At 37.0% G+C, this 8109-nt stretch overlaps 1 long non-coding RNA gene across 1 annotated transcript; it reads left to right on the top strand.

Annotated features, from left to right (window-relative positions):
- Window positions 1-1740: 1740 nt before the first annotated feature.
- LOC113279329 lies at window positions 1741-3929 on the top strand. Its single transcript, XR_003325658.1, has 2 exons — window positions 1741-2067; window positions 3580-3929. It is a non-coding gene; the product is annotated as an uncharacterized LOC113279329 (long non-coding RNA).
- Window positions 3930-8109: the final 4180 nt, after the last annotated feature.

Below are 8109 nucleotides of genomic sequence, written 5' to 3'. Positions count from 1 at the left end.
GTGTACACAATTGGTAGTTAATTTTGTAGTTGGTAGATTAGGTGTACAAACTTGGTTTTAGGGAACTTTTTCCCATTATTTGGTTTTTGTTTTGGTGGGAGAGAGAGGAAGAAAAAGAGAAAGAATGAGAAGTGGATTTTACCATTTTTTTTAAAATCAACGAGAAGCATGGATGGGCATGAAGAAGAAGATGAAGAACATAATGTTGAAGCTTCACTACCGTTTAAAGAAGACGATTTGGGTTATATATTGAATGATCCAAACTTTTGTGGAGAGGAAACCCTAGACGACGCTTTCATGGTAGAAAGCGTAGAATCACCCGTGATCGAAGCTAACGATGCATCTAACTCACATGTATTGTGTTAAGAAACTCATAACCCACTTTGTATGCATTTTTAAACGAGAAAATTCGATTTTTGCATGCATTAAATGCCATGAACTACCCAGAATCGGTAGATAATATACTTATATATCTACCGATTGCTAAGTCCTATGCAATAATATATGACCAATCGGTAGAATAGGGGACTTAAAATTTCTACCGATTTAGAAACCCCAAATTGAAAATTTCTATTTTGAATAATCGGGTGTTTCGCAAACTTACATAACTACCGATTGTAAAATCGTCTCAAATACGATTTTTTCAAGAATTTCAATTATTGGCTTGTTTCATATTTCACAATCGGTAGAATATAGAAAATTTTAAACCTCCGATTATGGTTGTCGCCCCAAAATCAGATTCCTCCAAAACTGAAAATTTTGGAATTCTTCGGATCTCATAATCGGTAGTTGATATTCATTTTTCTACCGATTAAGATGTAATCGGGCGTATGACAAGTACAAATGCTACCGATTATTAGAGTTTAGTCAACATAAGTCAAAGATTTTCAAAGTATTTAATCGGAAGGATATTTTCTGCTTTTACCCTCCGATTATAAGACAATCTGTAGAAAATTGCTATCCCGTGCATCGATTTTTATGGCCTAACTTGTTGTTGTTGTTTGTAGTCTATTGTAGCGGTGGATGATGAATTCTATTTGAGGCATGATATTTCTCACCACTATGTAAACGATTTGGTATACTCATGACTACTCTTTTCTTTTTCTTTAAATGATATACGTTAAATGCTCATGCTTATGATGTTTGTTGTGTATATGCAAATTTAGACATTTGGAAGTAAGGAGGAGGCAAACAAATGACTTAAGAACAATGCCAAAAAGAAGATGTGCATGGTAGTTCAGAATGGTTGTATGAGGGATTGTCGTTTTGAAATGATATATGAGCGAGGTGGGGAGAAAAGAGTCACCAGGGAAAGAACAATAAATATGTAAGGAAGACAGAGAGGAAGAAATACCGAACCCATACAAAGAAGATTGGATGTCCATTTAAAATTGTCTTCTACAAGCCCAATAATAAGGATAGTAAAGAGTATAGAATGTCTAAAGTTGCTAATGGTTGTCACAACCACGATGATCCAGATACTCTTGTTGGACACGTAATGATTGCCTAGTTAAAACCACATGAAATGGATACGGTGAAGTCTATGCGGATCCAAAAAGCGAGTGACATATTAAGTAAGATAAAGGCGGACGACCTCGACAACCTTTCTTATAACACTACGTGTCTTTTATTGGGTTTAACTAAAGCCAGTGTGCACTAAATGGGTTATCCCTTAGAAGTGGTAATATGTACCATTAGTAAATGCTATTGAAACACTAGATAATTTTAGCATGTCTGACACATGTCTAACAGAGGGTGTAAAGTAAAAGATACATGGTAAAGAAGAGGAGTTATGAAAGAGGAAGATTTTTATGTTCTTTCACTGCTTTTGTTCGGTCACCCTCAAATTTCAGAATACTAGGGTTTTGCAATCAACGGAGCTAAGTTAGGAAGATTGTGGAGATCGTTATGCTTGTTGATTTGATGATGGGTTGGAGGAATTTCTCTGTTCCGTTTGAAGAAATTTGATTTGAGGTATTTTGTTATAATTTCATACTCGAATTGGAAGATGTTTGAAGAAATCACTTTCATTCTGAACTGAACATGGAGATTCATATCAATTTATGGGTTTGTATTACCACACTTGATACATGCTTCGATTTGGTTTTTCTGTTATAATTTCTTCCTTGAATTGAAATCGTTGTTCATAGAGAAATTAGGGTTCATAAGAACATATGATTAAATTTGAGGTCAGATGATATTAAAGCATGGTTTAGTTGTAATTTATGGCAATCCCATGAATATCAAATTTAATTGGTGATTTGACATGCTAGTACACCTAATTTAAATGTTGGATTCGGGGCTTTCCCCCCAAATATGTTAGTAATGGCTAGCTAATGTACTAGCATCAGTTAGATTCATTTCTGAGTTAATTATCTTCATCTTCTAAGATGAGCAAATTAAATTTAGAACTACAGTCGATATATATATATATATTTCATTTTTAATTAGAAATGATATGACCTATGAGCTGAATATGCTTATCAAATAGTGACCTCCAACAGAGATTGGGACTAAGATTTTGGCTTTAAGATTAGCTAATTATCTTATCAATTCATAAATATCTATGAAGTGGAAATAAGTAGTATCATGCACTGAAGTTGGACTTTTCGGTGTGAACTTGGTAATACATTATAGTTGGCAGTTAAATGGTATAGGTTAGGAATGTTCTAACTCATGAATGCATCATCTGATTTTTTTTTATGGAAAATGGATTAATGTGAATTTTTAAAGGATATAGGTATTTTCTGGTGCTTCATTATTTATCGTTCTGCCTATTTGTCGTAGTTTCGGACTATACGGCACAACTATGGATGAAACATTTTAGTAATTATTTAGGGACCTATCAAGTGTTTGTCAAAGTATCTATGTGACAATTAAACTTTCCGAGCAGGGAAACGTCAGTGTCTTCCCCTTTAAAGTCCAGACTAGTTTCGGATTAATAAACACTAAATGATGATTTAGTGATGGTATCATTTGTTGTTTTAGTTCTCAGTGAACATGAGTTCTTGTTTTGGCATATGGATTCGGACTGTTGGCTTTGAATCTGCATGATCCATGTTATGGGATTTTTCCCTTCATTTTAAGATGTATGCAACTAAAATTAAGTCAAGATTTTGGTCACTAATATGGAAAATCTATGTTAGCTAAGCTGCCTCTAATTCAGATTTATATTTTGAATTGCTTGATATCGTAGCATTTGTGTTTGCAGTAAAATCGTGTATGTGGTAACTAGTCATCGTAGTATTTGTAAAACAGCTGCTAATGGTGTACGAGTTAAGCCTGTTTTATTGGCAGTGATGGCACTGTAATGGCCATGTTTCATTGTGTATATGCGTGTAATGTGTCTAGTTATAAATGTGGTCAAAATGTGCATACCCAGTTACGGTACAGGATCCACTTTATTTAATTTTCCTTAGCATTCAAATTACAGGAATATAACGACATCAATCGTATCACATAGAGTATCGTCTAGACTGATTTCGCCATCATTTTTATAATCATTTTATGTAAGTATTTAGTTGTTTAAGTAATTTTTATTTATGGACTAATGATGGGTAAAATTCATCTATTTCGTAGTGGTCGGTGATATGCTTAAAAGTGCCGGACTATATTTGAAAAATGCAACCACTTGAACTGTGTCTTGGTGTCACTCTTACTAACACAGTTAAGAGAATAGTGGTCTAGTGGAGACCTTGCTAAATTGAACTGTATATATAGATTACTGTTGTATTGGATGACCAAGTGATCTTGACTTGGTTCTTTTCATCTTCTTTTATAAATAAATTAATATTATATTTGTGAGTTAACTTGGATTGTAACTTGAACCATGGAGCGTTGTATGAGTGGGATCATGATTAATGTGAAAGTACTAGTCACGTTTTATCAATAGGCAAGCAAATTAAATCCATTTTTCCATTGAGTTTCTACCGCAGTCCGACTTAAGATTTGTATCTACTTGTACTACTTTATGCTGAATGGGATCGTTGCTTATTGTCCTAAAATGTTAGTTATGCCGATATACGTTGGTCTCTTCTTTATGTGTATCACAGATGGTTGTTTCCATCCTCTTACTTTCCCATGAGTATTAAGAGGTTAAATATTTCTCGTTGTAGAGAATTTATATAAGATGTTGTAAAGTTGGGTACATTGGCAGATTGGCTAGGAGTTGATTTTTATTTAGATTATTCTTACAAATTCCCAGCACATCTTTTGTATTGTCTGTATGCCTAACATTTTACAGAATGCAGAATGTTCGACAGCAGGAGTTTTGAATAAGCCTTGAAGTGGAGGTATAGACTAGCACGTGATAAGTCAGGGATAGTTGCTGCTATGCAGTTCATACTATCTGCATTATCTAATGTAACCAATAGTTGATGCTACGGTAAGCAGTTCATGTTATCTGTGTATGAGATAATTGCTACTAATAAGAGTAGTTCATATTATCTAAATGAATGAATGACGAACTACGGTCGTGCTTGATCCCTTCGAGCAACAGAGAGGGGATCAAGCAACAGAGAGGGTACGTAAGCAGCCGCTATGCGATTCAGCACAACTGTTACTGCTTGACGGTTTATACCATTTATCCATATATGGTTGCAACCTTGACATTATATATTTTTGGTAAGAGGTAGTTGCAGTACTGGCTGTTCATACTACCTATAAAGGGAATTTTATGGTTCATACCATCGAGATGGAAATCATTACTAATTCTTTTGAGAGTAGTTCATATCTGTTTAACTGACGGGTCCCTATGGGGATGAGTTATAACTGATGCGTCCCTATGGGATGAGCTAACTACCGGGTCCCTACGGGGATGAGCTATAACTGGCAGGTTCCTATGGGGATGATCTATGACTAATAACTGTCGGGTCCCTACGGGGATGAACTATAACTGGTGGGTCCCTATGGGGATGAGCTTAGGCTAATAACTACCGGGACCTTACGGGGTTGAGCTATAACTGGCAGGTCCCTAAGGGGATGATCCACGACTAATAATTGTCGGGTCCTTACGGGGATGAGCTACTAACTGACAGGTCCCTAAGGGGATGAGCCACATTTAACAACTGTCGGGTCCTAACTGGATGAGGATATGATGCTTGCTCGAATCGATAAGCAATTGCTTTGTAAAATCGAGTTAGACGGAAAAATTTGGAAGTATGGTTTCTCGAGTGGCGTTCCAAAGAATCGGAGCTTGCCAAGCGGGTCGTAACCCGACCCGTTGGAAGCAAGGATTTTCTGGTCCGCTACATTTCTTCTTTGTCTACGATCAAGGCGGTCCTATCTACGATCAAAAAGACGGAATGGTATGGTAGAACGGTTATGCAACAATCAGAGTGATTAGCAAAGTTGCATGACTACACATTGCGAAAGGAAAAAAAGGATGGTAAAGTGGTACGTATTTTCTTGGCACATCCTTTGATGATCCAATTGGCACAATGCTTTCATCCAATTTTGTTGATAGATGCAACTTATAAGACAAACAAGTATAACATGTCGTTGTTGAACATTTCTTGCCACACTTCGAACAAAAACACGTTTACGGTTGGATGGGGTTTAATGGATCACGAGAACGTCGTGAGTTTTATTTGGATGTTGGAGACATTGAGGTTAATTTATAACGACGACGATTTTCCAAAGGTTATTGTAACGGATAATGATCAAGCTCTAATGAATGCAATAGAGGTAGTGTTTCCGGAAGCCTGAAACTTGCAATGTACATGGTGCATTCAATGCAACCTCCTATCCAATTGCAATCCCCATATCCAATCTAAGAAACTGAGGTAAGGTACCAAGAGGTCCACGGAAGAGGATGAACGTCTTAGCAAATTAATCGTGGAAGAGCGGGAAGAAGAGAAGAGGCTATTTGAAGAAAAGTGGAAGGAGGAAGGAATAAAGTGGAAATTATTTATGAAAGCATGGGACAAGATGGTTTGGTCGATAACTGAGGAAATTTTGTGAGGTTAATTTAAAGAAATTTGAGGATGAATGGGGCACGGACTATCCAAAATGTGTGGCTTATTGTAAAAAATAATGGTTAACACCGCATAAGGAGAGGTTTGTGTATGCATGGACATATGAATATCGTAACTTCAAGAACGAGACGACAAGCATTGCATAGGGGTCTCATGGCCGATTAAAGAAAATATTACTCGGCAATCAAAATGGAGTTGTATCGATCCAAAAAGCAATCCATGGATACACCAATCGAGATCTCACGAATATTAAGGGTTGTATGCAATTTAGTGTACATAAATTCCCTTTGGAACATATTGCGGAAAAAATGCTTCTAAGGGGAATTGTTCACAAAGTTACAAAATGGGCAGTAAATCACATGATGAAACAATTGAAGCTTTATAAAGCTTACGATGACGAGAATACGGTTTGTGTTTGTAAGGATATGATTGGACTGCCGTGTCGTCATATGTTGGGTAGGTATGTTGAATTGATTGACATTAGTGACATTCATCCATTCTTGAAACAATTATATTTCACTCCAAGCACCTCGGTAGTTGAACGCCCATCGTTCTTGAAGTCGGAATTGTGTGCACGAATAGCCGAGCGGTACGCTACATCAAATGGAACCAAAAAACAAATCTTGATGCACCATTTAGAGGAAGTCCTTCGCACTTGTTTAAGGGAGGTTGATAAACCGTGTAAGCAAAAGGCGGCGGGTAGGCCGATCACCGAAGTGTTAAGGACCATCCAAAGAAAAGAATTGAAGAAACATTTGTCAAAAACAAGAGATTGGTCTATGCACGAGCATGTGCAAGCCGAACTTGAAGGTGAGCCGCAACCTAAGAAAATAGGTGTGTCGGAACCTCAGAAAAGAGGTCGTCCAATAAAATATAAAGGTGGACCAACCGCCAGAAACGTGAAACAAAAGGTCTCTACGGAGCCGTCCAAGTAAGTCAAGACGAGGTGGTGGAAGAAGAAGTGTTCGTGGAGTGTCAAGCTAGCTCAGGAGTTTTTGATCAAATGAGCGACTCGCAACAAACCCAACCAATGGAGATGGTGACTATAAGAGAGAAGAATGGTACTCTTCGTTTTCCTAGGGATCTCCATTGAAGACCAATTCGATCAACGTACACGATTATAGAAAAGTACTTGCAACAACTCCCTCCAATCATTGTTCCATTTTTTTTCCACCGACGAGGTTGATGGAGATGGCAATTGTGGGTTTCACGTCTCTACAGAAAAATTGGTTACTTTGACGAGGCGAATATCCAAAATGTTACCCAATGCCAATATCTAAGAAATAAGATGGTGGTGCAACTAATAAAGGAAAATGATTTTTATATGAAGATGATGAGGACCGGAGATAGATACGACCAAGAACAAGAGTACAAAGACTTATGTGTGCGTGTAAAGTGCCGAAAGGGATTGAAAACAATCGGAGCCAAGTATTGGATGACAATGCCTATATGCGGATCTCCTAGAGAACGTTTTGAATTGCGTGGTGCATGTATTTGTTCCTCCGTCGCAAGGAAGTAGTATGACGTTTGCACCTACAAGGACATTTTGCGATGAATCGGTTAAAGATAGAAGAATTGTTATGGCATTTGTGAATGAGATGCATTTTATCGGTTTAAGGGTAAAGAAAGATTGTCCATTACCTCCGGTGAGTAAGTGGATGGATTACTTCCCAATGAATCATTGTAAGGATTGGGTGAAACAATATGAGACCAACATGTTGGATTGGGATCGTGTCATGAAAAATGATCCGGAAGGCCTACTCGAATTGATCCCCTCGGATGATGACGATGAATGATAGTTATGTTTGGAAGATGTATTTTGAACCGCCCTTTTTGTACATGTTTTTTGTAAAAAAATGCCAAGATGTGTACAAGCTTTTCAATATAAATTCAACTTTTTTGAGATATTTCCGTAATCAGTAGAAACATTAAATACTAACTTCCGATTGTAACCAAACTCTGAGATCATAATTTGAAAATTTTCCCAGAATCGGTAGATACGTTAAATACTAACTTCCGATTGTAACCAAACTCTGAGATTAAAATTTGAAAATTTTCCCGGAAATGGTAGAATACATTAAATACTAACTTCCGATTATAACCAAACTCTGAGATTAAAAATTTGAAAATTTTC

This window comes from Papaver somniferum, chromosome 1, assembly GCF_003573695.1.
Source record: "Papaver somniferum cultivar HN1 chromosome 1, ASM357369v1, whole genome shotgun sequence".
Classification (NCBI taxonomy): Eukaryota; Viridiplantae; Streptophyta; class Magnoliopsida; order Ranunculales; family Papaveraceae; genus Papaver; species Papaver somniferum.
This window is presented reverse-complemented; position numbering and strand designations above follow the sequence as displayed.